At 40.5% G+C, this 26,184-nt stretch overlaps 1 protein-coding gene across 1 annotated transcript in view; it reads left to right on the top strand.

Moving 5' to 3' along the window:
- cox10 (cytochrome c oxidase assembly factor heme A:farnesyltransferase COX10) overlaps positions 1 to 26,184 on the top strand; it is a 46,082-nt gene that overhangs the window by 5,248 nt on the left and 14,650 nt on the right. The window lies entirely within an intron of this gene.

Raw genomic sequence — 26,184 nt, 5'->3', positions numbered from 1 at the left:
AGGACAAGAGGTAAACTTGGAACTATTCTGAGCATTTTAAGACCAAAGCCGTAAACAAATTGGTGTCCTTATTGATTTTTTTTCAGAAGTGATTTAAGATTTTTGCAGTGTAAGATGAGCGAGTCAGTGTTTAAGCACGGGTGGAGTACAGTCATCTGGTAAAATCTACTGTTTTATGACACAAAGTCAAAAAATATGTTTCATATTGCATATGTATCCATTGTTTCTAAAAACCAGGAGAGCCGGTTATGTTATTTTTCTGGAGTGGTGCATTCCTTGCCTGCGATGCATGTTTTGAAAGCAGCAAATCATAGAACACAGACTATTATTTTTCTTGCCGAAAGCTTTTCAAAACCCACAATAACAGGGCAACCACTCGAAAGTTTTAAATACCTAATCAGCTTCTTCTTTTTGCTTTGTGTTGACATTATCCATAGGAATGCACTCCGTGACTTAACAATATTAGTTTAATGGCTGACCTTTCCTGCAGCCCTTCGTTGAACTCCATTTCAAGTGGCTGCAGTCTATAATTTAGAGTAGGCGCTGATTATACAGCAGGCTTAAGCCCTGGGGCTTGTTAGCTTGCCTGTAGCCTGCCTTTGCGATAATTTGTAGAGCCTCTTGCCTAATTGGATGTTGAAACAAAATTGAATGACGGCAGCATAAAACCCTCAATTTCTTTTTTGCTCTTCTCTCGTTCTTCTGGACCGAAGTGATCCGATTTCTCCCAAACAAATTGTCTTCAGACTAACTTCTTAAAAGTAAGGTATCGGATATGTATGTTGACCTTACATTAGGTCCCGTGCATTTGATAGTCGTTAGGCTGAAAAACCACTTAGATCACTTTTAAAAAAATACAGAATGAATCTAATTGTGTGAATTTTGTCTCATTTTTTTTTAAGTGTGCATGATCCATGCGAGCAATAGTTAGACATATATGTATGCTCACGACACGCGCGGAAGTTCTTTTTTCATTCACAGTCTAACCTCGTTTTCACCCTTAAACTGCAACAAGTGTGCTTCAGTGTTTTAAAAGGGCTATGAATTCCAAAAGTAAGTTGACCACAACTGGGATACAACAGACACGCCCCGAACTGAGATTGACATTAAAATTTGTCTCTCTCTCCTGCCGCGAATCTATAGTACCGGGCAAAAATTGCGGTGTCTTTCTCCTTCCTTCCACCCCTCTTTGTTCCTGTGAGTATTTCTTGTTTTGACTGCAGAGGTGGCCTGGGGCGTACAGACGGCACTGCCTTTCATCTCCTCCCTGATCAAAAGCCTGCACACGGTGCTTATTACAAGCGTGGTTTCTGGTTGAAGGTTAAGGTGAAGTGAGACGATGTTGGAGTGATAGTTGTGATTGGGAAGGTGGGGCCGGTGTGTGGAGGCTGGACTCATTTACAGGACATGATAGATGGAGGAAAGCTGAAGCTTCTGAGACCTATTACTGTAAAAAGTCATGTCAATTCTACTGCGTTTGATGTGCCATGCCTTTGAAGTCTAATAGGCAGGCAAGGTTAAGGAAGTGGTTAGTTTCTTGGGTTAATTTATGAATCAACTGCAGAATATGGGGGAATAAATTTTAAGGAAATGTAAACTATCTTGGGACTCTTTGAAATGGAATTATACAGTAGGGTGATATGAGATCGTAGAAACTAAGGACGTTATTATTAAAGGTGACTGATTACTTGTGGATGTCCATTTTTTTTGTCATGAAAGTCTTCTCTTTACTTTACTTTTGGCACCAGCTACAGTGGATGTTTATGAGGACTGGACTCTGGTTTCAGGCTTGACGTCCGTGTTTCCCACTTGGTGTGGCGAGCAGAGCTCACTCGTTTGCAAGCCTGTGTCTAGATTCCTATAATGGATCCTTGCTCACCTTGGTAGTAGCTTTCATGCTTTAAAGCCTAGCTTTAATAAAAAAGCTGCATATTTCGTCTTATGCTCCTTGTGACACTGGTCTCCATTGCCAGGTTCTAACTCATACTCTTGAGTACATGGTATTTTTCAGTACAGTAGTTGCAAGCAAAGTATTCCATCTCACAAAGTGTAGTATTGGGGAAAAATAAATGATTTCTACCACTGGTACACACCTCCTGTCCAGACGTGTGGCAGTGTTTGCTGGGTTTTGCTCCAGCTGATGATCTAATTGAGCTAGTTTAGCTTAATTAGCTTAATTTGAGCAGTTTAACACTTTTCGAGGGTCATCAGCTGTTGATTTAAAGAGAACTCTAAAACATGCTGGATTCTCGCCCTTGAGGACTGGTGTTACACACATATGGTCTTTTTTTAAACCAGGCTGTCTACTTGCTCATTGTACATTTTGTGGTTATAAGCAGGCTGATGCCCATTCTGATTCGTCTGCACAAACCTATCTCAATGTCTTGGCCAAACCAATACAAGAACTAGTCTTGGACTCTGGAGACAGTCTTAAGATTTTGCTCCTGTTCCACTTAACATTAAAATAAATTATGAAAAAACTGGATTTGATTTGGTGTAGAGCAGAGATCTCCACCTCTGGAGAGCTGGAGAGGTCTAAGCTGCCATGTGGTTATTAAATTAACAATTCCTAAAGCCTTGGTACAACTTGATTGTGATTGATTTAGCAGGTGATTTGTTAAACCGAGTAATTTAGTGATTGTTTGGAACCAAAACCTGTGTACCCTCCTATCTCCATGGACAGGTTTTTTCAATTGCACAGATGCTTTGTCTAATTGATCAATAACTTATAGGGGTTCCCAGTGTTTAGACCTTATAAGACCAACTCGGAGGTTGTCCAGGACCTGGGTACGAGATGTCTGGTGAAGGGTGACAAGTACTTTATGTAAATGCCTACATCTGAAGGCAGAGTGCAAAGAGAGAGAGAGAGTGACTAGTTACATTTTCTTCAATCAAACTGCAATGTGGGACATCCAGGAATCATATCTAAGTCTGTGTCTTTACTAGGTGCTAACATTGTTCTTCTTTGCTTAATTAAAAGGTTAGCTAAAACAAGGAGAGTAATTAAATATTCAGCGCTCTTCATTTTAAAGTTTTGTTTTCGGAAGAATGTAATTTTCTTAGCGTAATTATACGCATCGCAGCTGAAAGACGTCAAGTGACGCGTAATAATACAGTGTTCGCTTATGCGGCAGGCTTCAGATCTTCTGATGCAGCCTGGACACATTCTGCACTTCCTATCATGTTTCCATCCTCTGAAAAAGAAAGAAAGCGGAGGTGGCACGCCCTTACCTGTGTAATAGATCTGAACACTTGGGTCTTTTTTTAGTTTTTGCAGTCCAAAAAAAAAGCTTCAGATGTGGTGCCAGTTTTGTAAAAACTAAATAATGCCATAAAGAGAGGACGGGGGAGGGGGGAAAGCACGGGCTGATCAAAGGCTCTGTGGAGATCAAGAATAAAACAAAGGGCAAAAAATGTGGTGGTTTATCGTACGCTGTCTTCCATTGTTTTCCGGAATCTGTGGGCCTGGCTTGATCTTGAAACTTCACAGACTTGGAGCAAAAGACTGAATGTGACCACATAACCCGCCGACACACACACACACACACACACACACACACACACCCCCGGGCTCATTCCTTCCCTCCTGGGAATCTTTTTAAAGGATTAACTTTTAAAAACGTAAAGGTTGGGGAAACGACAAGAATGGAATTGCTGAACCTCAACACCTCAGCCTCCGCCAAGGCCTTTCTCTCTGGAGTGGAAGCGCTGTGGGCCCTGTGGATTTTTGCGTTTCTTTTCTAAAAAAAAACAACAAATTGGCTCGCGGCTGAGTGCTGAAGCGAAGGACAGCTACCTAGGGGGTTAGAAAATCTGTAAATACTGTACCTGGGTCTCCGGTGGCTCTGACTGGTGTCTTTTCATCAGTCAGCATCTCCAGACCAGCAAACAGAACCAAGGGTGTAGGAAACACTTCTGAAAATGTCAGTGTTGTAAGATTGACAAAAACAAAGCTGTGGGAATTTTTTTTTTTACACAGGAACCTTATCTAGAGCCAGTACCCTGCAATATGGACGGAGAAATCGAGTTAGTCTGGCTGTGTAGGAGGGGATTGGTTTCCTGCTTAGGTATCACCACTCCTTGTGTTAGGTCAAGACAGACAAAGTAATAATTCTGTAAAAGTCAAAAGAATTGCCTAACAAAATTTCGCTACTGAGTTCTGGAACATAAAACTTAATTGCTTAAAGTCATAAGGGAGCTTTGGGGTTCATGACCTCAGTGCTTGGGAAGGAAGCTGTTTTGACATCGAAAACCCTGAGGTCAGCTTCTGAAGATTAAACCACAACAGCAAACACTGCAAACTGGTGGGTGGGCAGCTCCAATATGCTCTGATATAGCATTTACAGAATTCATCTATTAGTCGCTTGTGTTTTCTAATGAAGCAGCTTTGGTAATGTAACTTCTTAAACCTGCTCTAATTGCATACAAACCTTGAGAGAGATGGTGAGCAAAAGCCTCCATGATTGACATTCTTGCTTGACAAAATTAGAGGCCGTGATGCCCTCGTGGTAGGAGCCCAGACCAGGCCTGTTCCACAAACTGGAAGCTCAAATGGGAGCCCTTAAATGAAATGAAGAAGAAGCTGAACAAAGCAGGCGTTGTTCAGGGTGCAGTGTCTGTGCTAGAGGTAATTTCTTCAAGCGAGTGTTGCAGGAATAAGGCTGTAATTGGCAGTGAGTGTGTGCTCCCTGAGGTCATCAGAGGAATGGGTTTCAGGGTGTTCCAGGACTCGGCTCTCCCCTGCTGCTATCAGTCCACACTTCTCGCTAATTCACCTTAATTAGATAATTGGCTTAGAAGACTGTTCCAAGCTGTGCTAAGAATCCCGGGGGCAGGGAAGGCCAACAGCAAAATAAATAGAATCAGTTGATTTTTCTTCATTGAACCGAGAGATTAGAAGATTTATTTTAATTATTGGTTCCCCCTTGGACAACCACCCTAAGAGCTCCATAGTCCCATTGAAACGGGGCACATGCTGCTACATTCAGTTGCTGGGGTGTGTGAAAGCCTCAATTTTGCACCTTACCGTCTTCAGACAGTAAAGTCGAGGAATGAATGGGCTGCACATTTTTCCTCTGATTGGCTTCACTAATGTTTCTACACCAGTAAGCATTTTTGTTGGCTCCTTCTTGCCCACTGAGCCCCATGCGATACTGTTTGTGTTGTATGGAAAACGTGCAAAGGGGAATAAAGCAATTAAAAGATTGATTGGATTTTTACTGTTTGAATTTCTTCTTGGAGAGGATCTTGGAGAGCCTCGTTAAGGCTTTGTTGTTATTCCTGGGGGACAATGTGTTCACCTTATTTGTCTGAACAGCTGAAATATGAGCAGGAACAAGGCCTGAAGCGGTCAATAAGCTATCAGCTCCTGGCTTCACAAACTTGGTAAGCTCTTCCTTTAGGGCTGTGTGAGCATAGCTGGCAGGCAGCATTAAAGCAAGCAAATGGCTTTGCCTGTTTTCACTGACAGGAAGGAGCTATGGGAGAGCTCTTTGCTGGCCACAGGGTAGAAGAGCACACATCGTTTAGTAATTTGTTCAACACAGGTTTCATTAATAAGATATAAGCTGCAAACGTATTAATCAATTACATTCATATTTAGGATCGTTTGATCGGAGCATTCTCAGTGCACTTCACGTAAATTATGAGAAGAAAAATGTGCAGAAGAAGCAGTTGGGTCATAGAAAAATTCACATCTTTTCGGCTGTGGATCCTTCTTCTCTACAGCCGAAACATTGTGTTTCTTTTCTTCTGTTTCTTTTCTTCTCCCTACTTGAACTAATACAAAAATTGCTCTAATTATGAAATTAAAAGGAAGAATTAAGTAAGGTATCGTAGGCCATCGGGAACAAGTAAGTCTCAGCAGAGTGGGCGTTTTTGATATGATCAGGAAGTGTGTTCTAAAGAGAGGGGTCTACCGCAGAAAAGGCTCGATCCCATTATGGTGTGAAGTCTTTTAACATTGCGGATCCTAGAGACAGCCGAACGAAGTGAGCAAACTGGGTTGTGTGGGAAGAGTAATTGGAGGTGTGCAGGAGACAGTGTAGTGGCCTACCTTGATAGGTCATGAAGAGGATATTAAGGCCTCATATATATACAATGAATGTTTATTTTCAGCAATTAATTAATGCTTTGAATCTGTATAGCACAGCACTTTTTTCCCGAAAGGGTCCCGTAATGCTTTACATATATCACTGAAGTGCAGGGCCCACCCTGGTGATGCCCAGCAATCACACTGGCCTGGCAGCCCCACTCCAGAGCCACTCATGTGGAGAAGAGAGAAATTCCTCCCATCGCGAGGGAAGTTGAGGGAGGCCAGATTCTTCAAGCCCAGAGTCTAATTTACCAAGAACCACAGGGTGAACACCTTACTCTTATAAGCACTGTCTCGGAGACTTCAATGACTGTGTAGTCAGGACCTAGGACAGCACAGTGTCCCCAGTCACCATACTGGGGTGTTGTTCTGGTCCAGGATGAAGCGCCATCTACTGGTGTTGGTCATCTAACACCATCTTCAGCCGCAACCTGCTGACCCTGGAGGTCTGCCAACCCAGTACTGACCAGGGCCTGTACTGTGGATATATCCACAAATATTTTATATGCAAAGTTTTTTTTTACCTTTATATTATTTATGCAACTATTGCTTTGTTCTTATTTGTAACTTTTACAATTTTAAATTAATGTAAAAAAAAATTTTTTTACTTTCAAGCCTGTCAGTTTGACATTAATACTTCTTCAAGAACCAGATCCGAAATCGAATAGCACTTCTCCATGAGTAAAGAAATCTTCCTGCTTGGACCACTGTACTGTACAAAGGACCAGACAGTGGCATTTAATGGAAGCAAACACAATTCTTTTTAGCATAATATAAAATTCACCTTAGAAGGAATTTACATTAAAGAAAAAAAACATCTGTTAATTATAATATTTAAAGTAAATTCTCTAATTATCACTCAGGGATGTACCTGTTCTTAAAGCTTGACATGAAGTTGTTAGTTTGATTAAGGTTTTTCTATTTTTATGTGCAGTTTGTTTTATTTTTAGTGTGGCAGTGCAGCATATAATCGTGCTACTGATTATTACCAAATATCAAGACACAAAGATCTGAGGTATAAAATTTTAATAGGCTTTTCAAACTGTTACTTGATCTAACTCTCATAATACAGCAGGATCTTACAGCAAATGAAAAGTTTTATTAGTCTAGGAAGGCAAGCTGCTGTCCAATTGGTTCCTGGAGACCAGCTGACTGTCGGTGTTACATTAGCCCGAAATGTCTGTGTTGCACTGGGTGAAGCTGCAGGCATTAGTGACCCGTTTTTCTTCTAGTTCAAATTTAAAGGAAAAGGAGATGTTATGACATTTTGGACTTCATTCATATCTTAGTGCCTTTCATCATACTGTTGAGCAGCAAGGAGGTGTGGATCAGGACTTCCTCACCAGAGGGTTATGAGCTCAGGTCCTGACTGTGTGCTTTCTCCCACTTGTTCTGTCTATGAGCAGCTCCAGTCCACCCAGCTGAATAAATGTTTAACCAGTTTAACCAGTAATGGGAGTGCAGGGATAGTAGCTTCATATAGGCTGCTGGGTTCATAAAAGGACTGTAACATTAACATGTCATTATACAGTCGTTGCCAGGTCTTAGTACATTAGAGAGGAATTTCAGGGGTACGGCTGATGTCAGTAAGATCAGGATTTTGTATCCAAGTACACTTGATTATTTCATTGAGCCCCCAGATTTAGATAATCCAATCTTAATATTAATTTTCCATTTTATTGTTTCCCTGCAAGCAAAAAAAAGTATTAAAACTACCTGTTAATATTCGTACGTATCTGTAGACACTGGGTCACTGGTACCTGGGCTGGGATGTCAGAAAATACTGGGGTTACTAGGATCTGAACTAGGGAATCAGGAGAAACTGGGGTCACCAAGCTTGGGAAGAAGACTGACAGCGTGGGTCTTCTCTGAATGCAAGAGTGCGAACACTACTTCATACTTCTGTTTAGGTCTTTGAATACACCTGTGTATACTTCTTCTGAATCTTCTGCAAGGTAATTTGCAAGGAAAAAAAGCAGAATTAAAGTGATTTACAATGAGTCTGGTTGTTTCAGAAATCTGGAAGAAATGCTGCCGGATGTTTTTTTTTTTTTACTATTGCGTAGAAAGTAAACCACGGTTATCATTGAAAGAGGTTTGATCACAGCACCTTTCTAAAGCCCTTCAGTCTGGATTCTTGAGTTAAAAAGAATCACTACTGTATGACAAGTCATTAGAAGAAATGATAGAGCTCGGTTTTTCTATGCATATTCTTTTTCAGGTTTCATTTGCATGACACAGGCAACATTAGCAGGGGCAATGTTCTGTAACAGGGAGACAGGGATGCTCTGTTTTAATCTAGAGCTGGGACTTTATTTTAATAATTGATTCATCCCTTTAAAATCAATTTATGAAATTAAGAATGAAAATAACCTTATATAAAGCAGAGTGTGTCTTAAAGAAAAGGGGACTTAAGAAATACTTTGAATAATTATAGCACTCGGTTATAACAGTCATAATAAAAGAGTAGTTAATATTAATATTATTTATTGCCCCTCCTGCCAAATTTGATGTGTGCATGCTTCCAAAGCTGATGCTATTTTAAGTCCTAATATTGTTTTAGCAGGAGTCTTTCCTTTATATGGACAAGAGCTCATAGTTCTTAGTTCTTATTCTTTTTCACCAATCACTAAAGCAGCTGGATAGAGCACAACATTCTCCTTTAGAGAAGGATAGATCTTTGAATTGGATCTTTGAATCCGATTGCGTGTTCCGTACCATGGGTTGAATTGCATTTATCTCTTTTGTATGCAAAGCAAGGTATATTCTCTCAGAGCACTGAAAAAGTCTGCCCTCTCATTTGATTGGTGCCAACTGAGATTAAATGAGGATGGCTTTTTTTCCATGGGCTTCACCCTGTACTGTACCCCTGCAAGTGCCATTAGTCGTAACAGTATCTTGCACCACACCAGCTCTCTTAAACCATCTTCAAAGACAATCAAAATGTTCAGCCTGCATTTATCTGTTCCCCAGTGAGAGGTAACGACAGAGTATACGGTTTCAAACAGTATAAAAATTCTTCCCATATGACATCACCTTTTTTGCCTTTTCTCTCTGGGATTCAAAGATCTAGCGATGGTATGTTTTTTTGGGAAGTGCTATAATGTAGAAATCTCCCTGTTTTGGAGGAGTCAGAGCTAGAGAGTGTGTTTATTTATTGGGTGTTTGCACATGTTGAGATACCAGTTCCTGGTGCCACAGTGGCATTTGGACAAACACCTGGAAACATACACATGGGCAGTTACTTCTGTGCTTTCTAGCTGTCCTATGTACATTTTACTGTTGGTCATGTGTACCTTGCAGCCATGGCAGAGAGCTTTACATTTGACCTTGACTCCTATCAGGATATTATTACTTTGCACCATCAGTGGGGAAGCTCATAAAAGGCAGATCTAGAGTTATGGTTTGTACTTGATTTTATGGTTTTCTGCTGCTCAGCAGGATTCTGGTTTTCAGGCCTGGTGGTACAGTTCTGCTGATACTTTCTTGTTTTCTGTCAAAACGCTTTGTGTAAGAACTGTAAGAATACAGAGCGCTGTCAATTTTGAGAATGTGCACCATTGCAATTGAAGTTATCACAGGGTGAAAACAAATAATTTTGGCACTTACAGATTTTTAAGATGATGCCAGCTGGTTTTAAAAAAAAGTAACTTCCATTGTCGTTGCTTTGTGCCAGCTGTTTTTTTCCAGGAGTTAACAGGACATTTTCACAAATTGGCCCTCACAAATATAATATCTCATACAAATACCATACTTATCATCCAAGCTTCACTTGGCCCCAAGGTTGTGGATTATTATAGGATTCTAGATTTTACTTTGTGGTGGAATTCTCGGATGTTGATAATGTCTCTCGCTTTATTTCTTATGAAACAAGCCATTCAGATAAAAGAGTCAAGCTAATTGCATTGAAGCTGCCTGCTTTTCATGAAGTAATCCAAGTGAAGACTGTGCTACTCCAAATACTTTGAAGACCAAGATACATTGATTAACATGCCAGTCAGTGCCTATGGGAGGCATTAAAGACAGATGATCTCTTTATCTCTACTGTGGCTTTGAAAATGCCACTCTCAATCATATTTTCCAACACGTAAGGAAATGAAAGAGAAATCTACCTTGACTGGAACCCTTAGAAGTGTTTATTTTTCCATGAAGTCTGAACTTCTCTAGCTGGGGGAAGCGCCGAAAAACAGAGAGAATTTTTTTATGTTACAGCTCGGCACAATTGACGTTTTCCACAGCTGTTCATTGTTTAAAAATAAATACCTTTTCACCTGTCATTAACTATTGTGCTTTAACATTTCCATCACATAATTAATAACACTTTGGATGTTTTCGTACTGTACATATATGGCTAGGTTTTGCCAGGCATAAGCCAGGAGAAATATTGTTCAGTTTGTCCTTCTGTGATATTAAAGGCATACAGATTCATTGGAACTTAAAGATGAGTTGTTTTGATTTTTTTTCTTGACTGCTGAATGCACTCCATTTTTCTAAAAAGTTTGAACATTTTTTTAAGTGTCTACATTTCAGGAAATAAATTCTGTAATATGTACAGCAGCGCATATACTGGTCACTGCTTAGCTTTCATTTTGCACAGTGAAATTGATGGTGGCATAATTATAATTATAATTATAACATACATCACATCTGGGCTATTTCACTTGGAATGGAAATTTTTGTACCATACGTCATGTAGCATGAGAAACCTTTCTGATTAAATCATTATATATTCATTAGAAACACGCTTGGCCATAATGTAGACAACAAATGTAGTGTCATAGGCGCCAGTCATTGAAATTCCTCTGCAGTTGTGTCCTTCGGTGATTGTATGCTTTATTGTCACGCCAAACACGCGCTATTTTCTGTCATTGCTACAGGAAGCAGCAGAACACAAGCACAGCTGGGAATTTAAATGGGTTTCTTTAGCACTTAGGGTAGTAGGAAAGACAGGTACTTTGAAAGAGACCTGGAAAAGAAGAGTCTATTAAAGATCTTGGAGGAGGCAAATACTTCCCCTCCAAGATCAAAGTGTTTCTTGTGGCGAGATGTAACTTTCTACATTTCTTTAAACAAAAGAGCCTCAGGGGTACCACCAAATGTAAAGGTCTGAAAAGGAGATATGGGAAAAGGTACAGCTACAGCTTCATTGAACAACAAGACATACAGGCACAAAGAATACATCGGTTCAGATCTGCTTAATTACTGTCAGTAGTGGTTGTCAGTACACTCTGTCTCCCTTTCTGTTAATAATTAGCTTTATAATCAGGGTTTTCAGCTGTACACGGTCCGCACATTGAGTTGTAATAAGGCAGTCTTCGTGTTGTATGTGTTGCTTTAATGGTATATTATGACAGTTTTTTCTATCCAAAAGATTTTTCCTCATATTAAGAAGAGTTTTGTGGGGGAAAAAGACCATTCATTTTTTGTCTATGTATATTTATAAAATAAATGAACTGGGAATGCAACCTTTTCCATCATGGAGCCCCTGAAGAATGCATCTCCCACTTTTTTGTTAAATATTCAAATACATATTCAGTTATATTTTCTGGATAAGTTAATTTAGTATATTATGCACTGGGCTGGTTAGCAGTGTTCTTAACATTACAAATAAGCTGTTTGGTCTTCTGATTATCGCAGTTTAGCTGTGTACAAGGAGTCTGTTACAACAAAAAAGATGATGTCTCTTGCTGTGGAAAATGTGATAAACAGGATGTGTCTTTTATCACTCCTCAGTTGAACACACTGTAGGAGCCCCACTGATCACCTTAGAGAACATCTCATAGTCTCTGCCTCATGTTTTTAAAGTAATGCAGACCATTGTTGTAAAAATAATATCTTCCTTCAGATCCTTACAACCATTCATGTTTGTGCTTTAAAGGGGTAATGGGTAACACCCACCATTAATGCCATTGAAGTCACCTGGACCAAACGTAAAGCATGTCACAAGCTGCAAAATGATGCCATTATAAAGCGGACATCCTTCTGAGATGACCTTTGTCTGTCTCAGTAGACAACATAAATAATACAAGTGCAATTAGTTGTTTTCTGGATCACTCTTATGTAAAAGGAAGGATCAATTATTTAAAACCGAATTATTTATTGTAGGTTTGCATTAAACATTGGGTTTTCCTAATGATCACCTTCTCTGTCACCCGATGGCTGAGATAAGGCTATGATTCTCGCAATTCTACATTCTGGTCAGAGTGGGTTAAGTGGCACTTTGAGCACTGCAAAACAAAAACAGACAAGGACAACATTCTCTGTCTCGCTTCACATAAGCCACCTCTGTCAGCACATCGGCTCCCACACACCGCTCTGAGACTGAGGATGAAGTGTGTCACACACCTATTACCAGAAGTGTACTGTGGTGGAAGAGGATAAGCTAACAGACCACTGGCAAAAGCACGGCACTGTTGTGTTGGTGGTGGAAACACTCTGGAATGTACGCTGTCAGCTCGAGGCGTGATTCTCAACATCTGTGAGGAGCCAGATGGAGATGCAGCCGATCACTGCTTTTAACAGGAGTAAGCAGGGGATTTGCTGCTATTGTTCCTAATGCGAAACTTAAGATAGCAGTGGCTCATACTGACTTGTAGAAGTTGCACTGAAGGTAGTGACATTGCTTGGAGCCCATTTTGCCAAAAGCAACAAGCTCAGCCGTTGTGTGCATGTGCTCTCAAGGAGTTTCGCTGTCCTTCGTAGTATCATGGCAAAACCTTTTATGAGATTCTTCTTATGTGTCAGTGACAACACATTGACAATTTTCAATGCTCTGACGTTTCACTTACATTCATTTCTTAGGCTAAAAGTATTGTAATCATAGCTGTCTTCAGTTGTTTTAAAGTGTTCATAGTATCCTAAACTGCAAGCCAGTTGTTAGTCTTGCAGAGTTTGTAGAGCAGTCACACGCTTCTGCATGCTCACTCTTCATGCAGTGTGGAGGAATAGTTAGGGCTCTGGACTATGGATTACAGGGTCATAGGCTCGGACTCTGAGTAGTACTCTGCTGCTGTACACGTCACTCAGATTGCTATAGTAAATGCCCAGTTGTAAAAAACGGATCTCAAGGTCGTCAATATAAATGAGAATCTGTTCTCATCTGGTTATTAAATAGTAAATGAATTGCTTCAGAAATATCATAGGTAGTACATTTGTTTACAAAAATGGCAGATCGGGTTAAACTGTTTGAATGTGCTTTAGGTTCTTGGAGATTTTTATCACTGTCTGCCACGCCATGCTTCCAAATAAAAAAATGGAAGTATGATATTTAATTTGTGGGACAGGAATAAAAAACTGTAAGAAATTGCCATCATTTTCTAGATGCACTGAAACATGCAATCTTGAATTAAAGTTGGTCAGGACATTTTTCTCTGATTCACTTTCTCTTAAATAAATGCATCATTTGCTGCCTGACGTCATGTTGTTTTGTGAACCTTGATAACTGTGACTGAAGACAAATTGTATGCTGGCTGGTGTGTGTAGATGAACTAGGGTATAGTGCTACTGTTTGAGTGCTTTTTCTCGCTGCAACCTGGGCTTAGTATGATCCTGAAAGCTGTCCATGAATATGAGCCGAGCAGCAGAGCTGATGTCTCTATCAGCTCTGTGTGATTTTTTGTCCTCTCCTTTTTGCCTTACTTAAAGTAATTGATTACAGGGTTATGTGGACTTCATTTAGCTTATTCTGTGGATCTGTTTAAAGCCATTATGAAAAATTAACCACTGCCTTTACAATGATTGTAGAAGGAAAGCTTGTGGTATGCTCCCCAAACATCTGTATGCCATCTCTGCCTTCATGGCATCTCTTTGCTCATCTTTATTTTGTCTCTGAGTGAAAGGAATGAAATTCCTGTTTTTTTATTTAAAAATGCTCAACTTGATGAGCAGTCGAGAGCAGCGTATCACTCGTGTTATGTTTCTAAATGTGCTCCAGTCCACCAGGCTGTATAAATGGCTGACCTGTCCTTAGCCGGGAGCCCATCCAGGAAGATGCTGTGCTCTCAGTTCATTTAATGCTCCAGGTTACAGGATAAATATCTTTTAACAGTGAATCAGTAGACTTGTGAAGAATTGCAGTATTGTTTCAGTAGCATTATAGCCAGCATGTACCGAGTTGTCAGAACAAATAGTTTTTTACATCTGTTTAACCTTTGCTAATCTGAACTTGTACAATGAGTAGTATTGTAGCTCTCAGGGATCATTTTAGGCCACTCAACAGGTGGTCTTTAATATTGTATGCAAAACGAGCTATTCAAACTAAAAAGGAATAGAAGAGGAATATTATAGCACTCCAGGCAGCTGTCAGAATCTGCAGGCAGCATCCTCTTAGGAGGGCCAAAGTTGGATTCCAGTCACAAGCTGAACCTCCTGAGCGTTTGTGTATTGTCCCTAAGATGTTGATGTAGCAGTGTGTTAGCGTATACCTGCACTTTTTGTGTTTGAGCAAATGCTTTTGGGAGCTGGTTTACATCTGAAATCAGACCTCTCGTCAGGGGAGAAATGAGAGTCACCTGCGAAGAATTATGAGGTCTGACAAATTTGATTATGAGAACGACATGATCCCATAGATTGAGTAATGGAAAATGATTGAAAGTAATCAGTCAGTACAGATTTTGTGGTAAACGCTCTTTATTAGATAATGTTTTGTATGTTTGTCTATCTTAGAAGCCAAAGAAAAAGGTAAAAAAAAAGGTACTCAGAGGGTCTATGTGTTGATTACACATAGGAAGGTAGGGCTCCTGTAATTTGATTTGTAACGGCTGACCACCAATTTATGTATTTTGCGTGTTGACATGTCGTTAGAACATTAAACATATCTTTCAAAGAACCCATTGTTCCCATAAACAATTTCTTCAGCGGGAATGAGGTTAGTACACTGACGGACAGCACATCATATGCTCATTGTTTATGTTTCCACAGCACGGAAACGAATTGTTGGTAATGGAAACATGATGTGAAACCTGGACGTTTAAAAACGAATGCGGGCAGTGTGTCCCATTCCACAAGCCCAATATAAACAAGTCCGTGCTTGGAGAGCGCCCGGTTGTGCAGTCTCCGGTCTCGCTGTGTAAATGTATCTTGCGGCAGGCAGAGCGACGTCTGTCTTCATCAGTTATAGTTTTCCTTGACGGATAAAAAAAGATGGAAGGCTGACATTTGGAAAAGAACGCGGCGAGCAGTTGCAAGGACTTACCGATGTTTTGCCAAGTTCCTGACGGCCTTTCTCTTCAGCGGTGACGCGGTAATTTAGAGACGCAGGGGTTTCAGGTGGGCCGGCTGGAGGTGTTAGTGGTCGTGGCAGGATGAGAAGGCGGCCTGAAATATTGGATTCTGGGTGATGAAAGCGGATCCCAAAACCTCCTCATGATTATAGCCTGTACTCTGGCTTGTATGTGAACTGCTGTGTGTAAACATTAGATTCTTCAAACAGTCTCGCATCTGAAATTTAACTTCCACAGCTTTCTCTCTTACATGAGCATAGACATGTATTGTAAATGGCAATGTGTTGACTCTTTTTTTTTTCCCCCTCTTACTGGTTATTTGGAGGGTTTTTTGAAATTTGAAAGGCATGCACACACTCGGTGAGCTGTGTTTTTACCATTTATCTCTAGCTCCCTGAAGGTACCATTTCCACACTTTGGTAAATCATACATTTCTGCCTGCTTCTTGGAAAATTACAAGCTGACATGCTGCATTTGCTTAGGCTTATTTTGCATAAAGCATAGCATTTTGACTAATGACCGTGTTCTCCTAAAAGCAGGAAATTATGCTTTGTGAGCAGAGCAGAGGCCCAGCTATGTATACTTCAGCACTTGCACGCTATAGCATTATGATATATCCTTGGTTCTGAGATGGAAACAGAAGAATGCTCCAGAACTTCTTTATGCATTTTTGACATTTGAAACTGCAAGAAAGATGCTCTTTGGGCCAGCATTCTTAAATGTTTTCTACAAACTTGGTGACAGCATGTTTAGAATTACAAATATATTTACAATGTACAACTAGATTTAGTGCATTTTTCCTTTGTTCTTGGTATGTTAACAAAAAGCACTGCAGGAGATGTATTTGCAGAACATTAAAAGTATTGCAAACAATGAAATGGTGAGTTTTTTAATGCACTTAAAATGAAGGCAAATGCATTAGCTGTATTTGTTTAAAATCTTTGAACGCCTAAGTTCCCTGACTTTTTTTTAACCTCACCTCAGAAATTGGCTTTACTCTGCATGGCAATTTAGAAATGGCAGTGTGTTTCTTTTGCAGAGAGAGCAAGATTAATAACCACTCTAATCTGCCTTAAAATGAATTTCAGTGATTAGCCCAAGCCTTACGGTTTGGAACTAAACATTCTTTACGTTGACTGAAGGCAGGCATTTGTGGACCTGGCTGTCTGTACTACCAGGGCTCATTACGGCTACAGGCAGGAAAAGACTATGCTTAATGCACTGCATGCTTTATCTTCCTGCATTGTTAAGTCCTTGTGGGGTGTTTGGTTTGGTACCATCTTTCTGTTTGTTAGTTTAGGAGCCAAATAAAAAATTACAGGCTGGGATGTCAGTCATGCTCTAAACCCTCTAACCCTCCTGAGGAGTTTCAACACAGCTTGGAACAATGTCCTCCACATACCAAAATCGCTCCATGCCCTTGGAGTAATTTTCTTTTTAGACATTCCTTCCGTTAACTCCTAACATCTCGTTGGCAGTGTGGTGGAGATTTTCACTAATAAAATTTATAGGAAGCCACTTAGAAGACAGCTGCTTTTTTCCAGTTTTGTCTCATTTTCGTGCTTCAGTCCATTAATTTGGAATTTTGCCTGAAGGCCTTACTTTGCTGGCATCCTTTGAAATTTGTTTGTGATGAGTCCATACAATTTAGCAAGTTTTGATAATGCTATTATTTATTGCTCTTTATTGTTTTGCACTTCATTTTGCAAGATGTATTTTGCCTGATAAGAATCAGAGGGTGCCGAGCCGTAACATTGTCAGTATGCTGTCACAGTAACCAAACATTGCTCTTCATCACAAATGGGAGATCCTTTCATCCAAAAGAAAAGCAAATCTAAACATGTATCGTTTGATCTCAAGTGTCCTAAAAAGCTTTTCTTTTGTTCAGCCTTTTAGCTTTAGATGCTGAGATTTGTTAGCTGCTAAGATTTCTGTATATACTGTCTTGATGTTCTGAACTTAACTTTTACAACAGTAACACAGTAAGCAAAAATGGACCATAGTTGCTTATTTAAAGCGATGTGATGCAGCAAAACCGTAACACTTGGACAATTGTTTAGCTCAGGGTTGTGCTTTTGCTTTTCCTGAGAAACATGAAGGCAGCCTTGACTTCAGGCCATGACAGGCTGTTACAGCGCAGTCTTGGGTGGCTCTTATCTCTCTCTGAAGCCGTGGTAATGATGTCCGCTGCAGGGCCTAAGGGATCAGGCTTGTAATGGGTTTTCCCGGGAAATCTGCGGAGCTGCTGCCATTCCTGAAACGGAAACAAGATGGATGTACTGAAGCATTAACCGTCCAAGGGAGATTCTTTCTAAATATTTACTTAGGTCTGAGCCTGATTGAAGGGATTGGAATGAAGACATAACTAGATGAACAGTGTTTGGAATGCAGTCCGTTGCAAATTCCCAGGTTATTTCCTCTCCATACTTTGAAGAGTCTGCCGCAATTTTTACTTTCAATTTTATACTGATTTACTGTTGACATCCTTGTTCTATTAGAACTTGGTAGAATAGTTATTGAAAAGTCATTGGAATTTCTGACGGATATCGTATAGGCTAAGAGAAGAGAATCATAAAACAGTCAAAGTAATGGATTGTTTTTATGTATTAGACACCAAGTTTTCTTGGTGTCACACTGAATGCTAGATTGAATCTTGATGTACTTTTCTTGGTTATGTTTAAAGTTTTTTCATTTGTTGAGGGAGAAAACTCTAGAATATGGCTGGAAGCTCAATTATTTTAAAGCTACATCAGAGGGGGTTTTGTTTAATACCATAAAGAGTGCTGTTGAGTTTGCCACAGATTCTGGAGAGTAGCATCTGCCGTTCCAGGCTGTGTTGTTTTATTTTTAGCGATCAGTGGTAAATACGATGCACTCCGCACCACAGATAGCTACATTGGCTGAGCTCCCCGGTCCAGTCCAAGCAGAAGATTCAGATGTCCTCGAGTCCCAGTCTTCGCCTATTGAAGGCCACAGTGGTTGCTGGGATCACAGGTGGTCCAATGGAATTGTCATTTTGCCCACAGCTGCAAGGCGCCTTGACGGTTTGTGTTTGACTTGTCATCCCCTAATTACTGATTACACAACTTGCGTGACAGGCTGAAAGGAACCAGAGCCAAGCAAGAGGAGCTCATGGAGAAGAGAGAGCTGCCCTGAAAAGGATTGCAACATGTCAGTCTGCATTGGGGAACCCCCTCCCTTTTCTTCAGCAGCTCCCCAGAAAGCTTCATGTCTTAACATGGCTGAGAGAGAACGTGTACCTACAGATGGAAGGGCAGGATAATACCACCTGCAGAGCCTGTTGTGCATTGTTGTGCATGACAGGAGCCAGTACCCACTGTATAAAGTTTGTTTAATTTATTTTCTACTAAAATATGCAAAATCACAGCAAAGAAAGGCAGATTACCTGTTTTATTTAGCATTTTCTACTTGCGGCATGTATTGAAATTTTAGATGTTGAATAGATTTTAAAACGTATGTGTAATATTACGGAGCTTAGCGGGTTAATGGATGGATGTTCTTTTTTTTTAATTGTAGCTTTGTAGACCTAAGCCCGGGTTAATGTAACTTTCAACCCATTGGCAAACACATTGAAAATCATCTCACTTCTACCTAATGGAATCCTGCTGTCAAGAACTGAGTTTAAGTCCAATAAACTGTGTTTTAATTTGGGTCTATTATGGCTTGTTTCTTTTTCCCATGTGCATGTTTTCTTTCTGCTGTTTACTTCTAGGTGAATTGTTTAAAACTTTTAACTGTCATTTATGGAAGCATGTGTCAGGGGAAAAAAGGCTCAATATTCCAGCTGTTGACATTGCACGGGGTGTGATTACATTTTTTAAATAGAAAATATAAAGTAATCTTTACCAACCCATTAAATTCATGGGATTAAGATGAATCCCGGTTTGCTTGGAATTCTTTCTCCCTTGACGTGCTTTAACTTTGCGGATTTAAATGATGAGGCTGACTAAGGCCAGTGTGTCCTGTCTTACTGATAGATAATTGAATTGTTTATACATTTTTGTCTCTTCATGTCAAAGGGAAGCTAGTTCTGAAACTCAGGGGATTACTTTGTAAAAGTTGTTTACTGAATCCCAAGGATTAGGAAATGATATGATAGAATTGTCCGGTCTCTTCTTTTAAAAATGGGCATTTTGCTTCTTTATGCCATTTTGCCAGGAAGTAGTCACTTAGTCTGAATATTTTCTCATTGCTGCAAATGTCTGGGAGCCTGGTATACACTCATATCTGGGCACTGTACGTTTGCAAAGCTAAATGGTTCAAGACACTGGTTTTGAGATTTCCTGGTTTGAGAGAATTTGTATTCAGTAGAAGTTTTATTTGGTTTAAGATCTTAATGAAAGAATGCAAAGTAACCCACGAGCTGCATGTTTTAAATGCATTTTAAGCAGAATGGTACTGTCTGGGCAATTACAGAGACATGCTAAGTGATGGCTAACATTTTCCATGCGATGCATCTTGCACACTTAGCATACACAAGCGCGGCACGACAAGGCAATAATAGCTTTCAAAAGTGATAAATAGAAAGAAGCCAGATAGCAGGAACTGAGCTCTTCACAGGGAATGCCGAAATGAGCACACAGATGCCACGCTGGAGAAAACAAGCCCTGTGTTGGTTCTGATCAAAACTGACAGCCTGCTCCCGTGAACTAGAATCATTCAGTTTAAGTGACAGCCTGTGACTGTGCAAGACCAGGGGACAGGGAAGAATCAAGAGGTTGCATATTGCTCATTTAACTAGTAAATAATAAAAGCCTTAAACCTACAGAACAGTAAGCTGGAGAAGTTAATTCAAATTTTGCAAGTGGTAAAAAGGCTATGCAGTGATCTTTTAAAAAAAACAGCAAGAATCGTACATTCCCGGGAAGCGCATTTTCAGTGCAGTCCAGCTGGAAATCCTACTTTTGCTGTGGGAGAGACACTGTTATACATGTGGCTTGAAAAATGGGGTGTTGGGAAAGTTCTGATGCTCCACAAGTGTCTCCCGGCCCCTTGAGGTGGGCTGGTCACCTTTTAGTAATTTAATGATCAGAAGATAAAAAAAAAATCTTTTCTCTGCTTTTTTTTGAAGAAAGCACAAAGGTTTATTTGTGGTGCTACAGTTACAATGTAATGAAGCAATCATATCAATGAGGTGAGAATGAATGAGAAGTTCATTAGCTACGTTCAGACCCAATACTGTGGTGGCTCACTAAATATCTTTCATCCCTTGCAGAAATGCGTATAGAAAACTGTACTGATATCAGCTGGTGACCTGTACCTTCCAAATCAGAACATTTCAAAACTTAGTCACTTTTCAGGAGGCTTTCTAGTGATAATTGTTACCTTACCAATAGAAGTTAACTGGTGAGCAGTGTAAATCAGTTCATTCCAATAAATACTAGTTCGGACCATTCCCAACCCACTGTTAATTCCTCCTGGAGCCCAGGATAGTTCTGACTAGGGATACCTGCACAGTCCTGGCTCGCTACATGCTTCTCACCCTGTAATGGGTCTTTTTTTTTCCCCACATTTCTTTGTTCTTCTTCTTACGATGAAGTCTCAAGGCAGATGCGAAGAAAAAAAAACTGGAGAGGTTGGAATCAACAGCTGTTTGCCATTGAAAACCATCAAAGAACCTCTGAACCATTGAAAGTGCTAAAAAAGCCAGATCTGTTCTAGTGGTGTGCTTCGCTGTTGTGGTGTCTTTCTAAGCTTGGTCGGCGCGAAGGATAAAGCAGGGATGGTGATTCCTCTTTTGTTTGGAGCGTGATTAAAGAGACGCTCGGGTCAGGGTGGCGAGAGGGAGACTCAGCTCCAGCCGGTGTTACAGTATTCATGCCTGCCGTCTTTGTTTGTCAGCCTACCTGCATGCCAGAACGCGGCAACTCTGAAGAGCACGTGCTGTTCAGTGGAGGTTTTGTGAAAGGGCTGATTGAAAACATGCTCTGTTCTGAAGCCGGGGAAGCGTGGAGCCAGCGAGCCGTACAAAAGACGTCCCGCATGCGCCCTCGCCTCGCGGCGGGACGTCCGAGGGGCGGCGGTGTCACGGTGATAATATCAACAGGTGTCGGTGTACCCTGGTGCTGCCATTGATTGCGAGAGGGGAGCCCTGGATCGCTGTCTCTCTTCATGTGGGCTCTGAGGAAAACCGTTTCAGAGTTCAGGGCCAAGTCTTCTGGGATTAGATTGTTTTTTTTACATTTAGTGCAGCATTTCAGTGCCTGTTTTCACCAGGGCACTTCTCCTGCCCCTTTCATTTTTCCACTTTTATTTTTCACCCTCTGATTCATGTGCTTGGTTTTTTTTTCTTTGCTGGCGGATTTTGTGTAAGAGATATGAGATGCTCTATGATGTAGAAAAAGAGCTTGCCTTCACCCCTTTTCCGGTTGACGTTTGCTATGGGCAAGTACAGAACTGCCGTTAATATGAAAAAAGGTAGGAGAAAAAGAAGAATAGGTAAAATACAATTGTGTCAACGTACATTTTATGGGTTATGTGCTACTATCATAGAAATTATGAAAATAAAAAGCCATTCCCTTTCTTTCCGGTTTATTAGAGATCTCAGTTTAGCACATTCACTTTAACTCCTTGCCTAACTTCTGGATTTTTGCCTTTTTTTCATGGTAACTCATGAGACCTGGTTTAGCCCAGGCTCGTGTGCACCCCTGTTCGAAGTATTCAAAGTGATTATTAGTGAGAAAAATAAGGGGCAGCAGTGTGGAGTAGTGATCAGCGTTCTGGACTTGGACTGACAAGTTATGGGTTCAGTTTCCAGGTGAGACACTGCTGTTGCAGTGTTGAGCAAGATACTTCACCCGAATTACTCTTGAAAAATCTACAGCCATATACTGTACATGGGTGTTAAAGTAGATTATTTTGGATAAAAGCAATAGCTAAATACATTTGTAATTATGAAATATTCCACCTATCTATCACAAAACTAGGATAGCAAAGATCTGCAGATTATGATGCACATTTATTTAAAAATGACAGCACTAGCACTACCATTGGTATGGTATGCTTCCGTGGTTCTGAGCAGCACACTCTTTGTGCAAAAACAGAAAGTGCCTCAGTTTTCTCTTTTGCTTTTTGCGGTCTCTCCTCCCTGTCTTTCTCCCTCTCCATCTGATGCGCTGGCTGGCGCGAGATCTCAGGCGTTTCACAGGTTGTCACTGCAGATCTTCTGCAGCACAAACAGCTCCCTGTGTATGTCCACCTGCAGCGATTTCCCTAGAACCTTCTTGCCTGGTGCCAATTCTGGATGCTCCCCCAAGTCCTGATGGAGAACAGTTGTTCCTGGAAAAGGACGAGCTGTTGACAACTCACTCCGGCTTTCTGAAAAGCTGGCTGCAGTCTCATCTGGCACAGAGATCTGATAGGAAGGAGCCCCACTGGCCTCCAGTCATGAAAAGGTGATAGCAAAACGTGCAGCCCCTTCTTTGTATGTTGTCAGGCAGCTCAGAATACTGTTTCTCTGGAATCTCTTAGAAATAGGCAGCAGTTAGAAATATCCACACCTTGGCTCTTTGTTTTTAGCCCCTGGAGGCTTTGTTAGCACTGATTTACCAATTGCAGCATATTCATGTTAACATCTGTGATGGTTTTGTCTAGTTTGCAAGACCAAGTGGTGGTGTGTTTTTTTTTTTTGAAGGAATGCGGTTTTTTTCCTCAATCAATTGCTTTAACTCAAAATACATCTACGGCAGTGGTTGGAAATAGCCTCCTCCATACATTTTTGGTTGAAATGACATCAGATTCTCAAAGTGTCCTTCCTCCCCCCTTCAGTTGTGGAGATGAACTAAACTGCAGTTGCCCTTATCCGTTAATCACGTATTCCTAGCCTCCAAAGTTTACAATTCCTGTCACTATGTTGATAGCAGAAACACTCCTTCTAGAACTATGTAAAGAATACCACAGTTTAATTGCTATGGAGAGTCCTAAAATGAAAATGAAGCTAGACTTAAAGCTAGGGATGGAAACCCATTTTGCTCTTTAATCGCTACAGACTGTAAAATCTCTACTAGTGAAAAATTATTTAACATGTGCATGTTAAGAAATAATGGGTTTAAAATGGGAAATGTCAATGAGTGTGAAAGCTGTTTAAGCCTGCTCATTAGTAAGGCGATGAAAATAAAGTTCATATCACTCTGAAAGAACACAGCCACTGATGTTGCTTTTAACCCACTGCTCTTATGAGGGTCATGGCACTTAGTGCATTCTTGTTGGTTAAATTCAGTGCCTTTGTTTGTTGTCTAATCAGCGGTTTATACAGCCAGCAGGCCTCCTGAAAAAGTCCCCCTGATTACAGAACACAAAACAGGCTTCAGTTTTACTGCAAATACATCAGTGAGTTCTTTATCAAGAGCAGTAGAAGAGGATATGTTTTAACACATTAAGATTGGCATCCATTGTTGTTCAGATGACATCGGTACGATGGGGAAAAAATATTGAAAACACTAGCTGCAGGGTTTTCACAGTCTTGTGTCTTACTTGAAACCTCTGACAGAGCAAAGGGGTTGATTTTTTTTCCCCCCAAAATCAGGAATGTGTATATTATCTGCCAGAGCGCGAGAGGATAAATCTTTAAGATGAATCATTTTAGGCTATCTAGCCCCCCCCAAATGGTGTTACTGCAAATCTAAAATCCAGTGATGCAGCTGGTCTGGTTTTCTCAGTGTGAGAGAGCTCTGTCTGTAAGTCATCTTTCAAAATGAAATCCCCAAACCTGTTTGTGTGCGCTATCAAATTGATATAAACACTAGTGGTTAACAGCATTGAGAACCTTTCATTGTCTTTTATATAGCTGTGAATTATGCTCACTAAAAGCTATTTTAAGACACCTGGGGTTATAAAATGGAGCATATAAACAATATAAAAATCCAGTGTATGGAGAAATAAGAACGGAAGAAATTCTACAAACAGGAAGAGGCCATTCTGCCCATCTGCCTCATTTGGTTGGTAGCAGCTAAGTGATCTGAGAGTCTAATTCAGCCATTTAATGAAAGAAACCAGGGCATTGGCTTCTGCAAAACTAGTTGGTTGGATTGTCCAAACAGCCCAGCCCCTTGTTTAAAAAAGTGCGTACAGGACAGTGCCAATACTTGGAGGTTAACATGACTTCAGATTCAACAGGCTTGTGAAAATAATTTGGAGTAAATGTCTCACGTTCTTTACTTTCCTCCTGCGTTTTTAGAACAGTATCTAATGTAATCTTTTTTTCAAATCGAATGTTTGATTCTGTTTAGGTGGATGCCATGGATTAAGCATGTAGCAAAGGTGCAGGTGGAGGAAATATAAACGGCAGAAGGAAAGCAGGACTGTGGTTGTTTTCAACTTTTTAGACAAACAGAAACATGTCATCGCCAGCTGAAAACGTGAGTCACGGAAGAGCTGGGAGGCCTTGATAAATGACCCTTCTGAACAAATTAGTTCGTTTGGTCACACTCCGATAGGTTTGCAAGTTAACTCAAACTTGTAATGACTAATGATGGGAGTCCTCTTGTTTGTAAGTTGGGAGTAATGGAACGTGGAGGCCTGTCAGATAATGTCGCTCTGTGCCATTGCTTTTTGAACTCACCTCTAACCCCATAGCTGATGTATGGGCTTCTTATCGGTGTGTTATTTCACAGGCTTTGTAAAAACTAACTGAACTCCCCTGGTAAGGACTTTCCAGCAGACAGCAAAGGATTGATAGTGATTTCAGCCCTGAACATGCTTTCAGAATTTTTATTTTCTCCCTATTGCTCTTTTTTTACACCATTTTGTCCAGTTGAGCGTAGAGCAGATAAAAAGTCACTGCTTATTCCTTTTCAGTGTGTTAATGATCATCTTGACCCCCTCTTTCTGACCTGGAAAATTAAAAAGACACATAGTGAAAAAGGAATTTGTCCTATCTGGGTATCATTTGAAAGATTAATTTGTTTGTGGTGGAATAAAAAGTTGTGGTTGCTTCACTGCGCATTGCTTTTTCCTGTTGTGATTGATGTGGGGATATAAAAGTGGTTCATTTAGGCCAATCCCTGCTCTTTGCAGAAATGTCTTTGTAGCTGTTTAAAGGTAGCCAGATAAGAAAATTAGGCATTTTTGAGTTAAAAAAAGAGGTGGAAGGTTGGTTGGCTGTTAAAACAAAACTGGGGTCATTTAAAATTAGTTACAAATTAATATGTGTCTTCCAGGACAGGAAATCTGCGTCTTATTGGTCCTCTAGGTTGGCTGGTTCACATTTGCAGAAGTCCTGGAGATGAATCATGGGCTAAATGTGAGCTGTGTTGTGCTTGCACAGAACTGAAACGAGGTCTTTAGCAAGGTTATCAAAGCTGGACACCCTGGTTTCTTTCATGAAGCAGCTGGATGAGGTCTTTGGACCACTTAGCTGCTATAAAACCAAATGAGATAGATGGGCAGAGTGGCCTCTTCTCATTAGTAACGTTTCTTATGTTTTTCAGCCTTTTTAATGACAATAATGAAAGCCTTTATTTGGTTGATCTCACAGTGTTGTTTTCAGATCCGTTCGTGTGCTGACAGTTGTGGGAAGTATGAAGAACCCAGCTGGCCTGGAGAATGTCTCCTTTATGACGAGTGTCGTCATTTGAAGTGTATGTATATGTGGGAGGTTCCCTGACCTCCATACCCCAGTAGGAGGCACAACACAGAAAGCGTCCGGGGATCCGATAAGGGAATTTATAAAACCGTGAAATAAGCAGCTTGCATTGCGCGATTCCTCTTTTCTAAAAAAAAGATGAGTCAACTTTAAACTGTGCTGCGCTATGAAGTGGGTTTTTGGAAGCACAGGGCAGAAAGGACACACTTCAGTGGTCTTTCAGCTGAATTTGAGTCTGCAGCGTTTCTTAAAAAAAATAAAAAAAA

The sequence above is a fragment of the Lepisosteus platostomus genome, chromosome 11 (genome assembly GCF_059453375.1).
Source record: "Lepisosteus platostomus isolate fLepPlt1 chromosome 11, fLepPlt1.hap1, whole genome shotgun sequence".
Lineage (NCBI taxonomy): Eukaryota > Metazoa > Chordata > Actinopteri > Semionotiformes > Lepisosteidae > Lepisosteus > Lepisosteus platostomus.
This window is presented reverse-complemented; position numbering and strand designations above follow the sequence as displayed.